The following is a 1,890-nucleotide window of genomic DNA, read 5'->3' as shown; positions in this document are numbered from 1 at the left end:
CCAGCACGAGCAGTCATCCGCGGTCCCCTGGCCCTGCGCACGTTTGTCTTTGAAACCGAGCATCAATGCCACAGAAAGTGCCGGGGCGCCAGCTGGAGCCATCATCCGACGTGCCATGGCTCTGGTCCCATGGTCTTCGCAACCGAGCATTCGTGACACCCGCGGGGCCAGGACACCAACCCTTCCGACACGAGCATTCGCGCATGTTCTTTGGCCACACAACGGCGCCAGCACGAGCAAAATCATCCGCGGTGTGGTGGCCTTGCACGGCCTTTTGTCTTTGGAACCAACCATCAGTGCCACGGGAAGTGCCGGAGTCCCGGCATCCGCGGTGCCAAGTCATTGCGCCCTTGGTCTCTGCAGCGGGGCATGCCGGGCACTCCCAACCATTGCAAGCAAGCAAGCAAGCAAGAAAGAAAGTAAGTAAGTAAGTAAGTATTACATATAGGGGCGGGACATGCGGGGAGATCTGCGAAACGTGCATTACGGGGCACACGCGTACCTACCGGGGCATACCGACCCCTATTGGGGCACACGTGTGCATATCGGGGCATACCGGGCCTATCGGGGCACACGCGTACATACCGGGGCATACCGAGCCCTACTGGGGCACACGTGCGCATATCGGGGCGTACCAAGCCTATCGGGGCATACGCATGTATCCCAAGGCATACCGAGTCTATCCGGGCATACGCGTTCATACCGGGGCGTAACGGGCCTATCGGGGCATACTTGGGCATATCCGGGCAAAAAATGCCCAAAACTTGCGCAACCTTGGCAACCGTGGTCCATTCCTCTCTATATGCCTAGCCTTGCCAACCGTGGTCCATTCCTCACTATATGCCATGGCCTTGTGCCCATGGTCTTCCCAAGACAGCGTCCAAGGCCCCCGGAAGGCCAAGGGAGCCCAACCCAGCAATGCCCTGCTATGGCAAGCCAAGGCCAAGCATTCCGGTGCCTATCCGGGCAAAAATGCAATTCCTCTCTATATGCCTAGCCTTGGCAACCGTGGTCCATTCCCCACCATATGCCATGGCCTTGTGCCCATGGTCTTCCCAAGACAGTGTCCAAGGCGCCCGGAAGGCCAAGGGAGCCCAACCCAGCAATGCCCTGCTTTGGCAAGCCAAGGCCAAGCATTCCGGTGCCTAACCTTGGCAACCGTGGTCCTTTCCTCACCATATGCCATGGCCTTGTGCCCATGGTCTTCGCAAGACATCGTCCAAGGCGCCCAAAAGGCCAAGGGAGCCCAACCCAGCAATGCCTTGCTAGGACAAGCCAAGGCCAAGCATTCCGGTGCCTATCCGGGCAAAAACGCCCAAAGCATGCCCATTCCTTAGCCTATCCAGGCAAAAACGCCCAAAATCTGCACATTCTAGTGCCTATCCGGGCAAAAACGCCCACCAGCATGCCACCCTCCTATAGGGTTTGCGCAACCAACCAGCCTAACCACCAGTGGCAACCAAAGGTGCTGTTAGCGACGACTTCTGAAGACGCAACGAGACGCGACGTGTTTGCGCCCAGACGCGACGAGACGATGCGGGATCTGCGCCCAAGAATGCCTAGACCCGTCGACTTGATGCGGGATCAGCTCGCCCAAGCATGCCTAGTGTGCAAGGCCTGTGTGCAAGGCTAGTGTCCAAGGCTAGTGTGCAAGGCTCATGTGGAACGCTAGTGCGCAAGGCTAGTGCCCAAGGCTTGTGTGCCAGGCCCGTGTGCAAGGCTAGTGTCCAGGGCTTGTGTGCATTGCTTGAGTGCAAGGCTTGTGTGCATTGCTCGAGTGCATGGCTTGTGTGCAAGGGTTGTGCGCAAGGCTAGTGTGCGGGGCTTGTGCGCATGGCTAATGTGCACGGCTTGTGTGCATGGCTACCGTGCAAGGCTAGTTTGCATGGC

This window comes from Tasmannia lanceolata, unplaced genomic scaffold (assembly GCF_043159265.1).
Source record: "Tasmannia lanceolata isolate RefF3 unplaced genomic scaffold, GAP_Taslan_0.1 ptg000017l, whole genome shotgun sequence".
Lineage (NCBI taxonomy): Eukaryota > Viridiplantae > Streptophyta > Magnoliopsida > Canellales > Winteraceae > Tasmannia > Tasmannia lanceolata.
The sequence above is the reverse complement of the archived record's forward strand: the minus strand, read 5'-3'. Positions refer to the sequence as shown.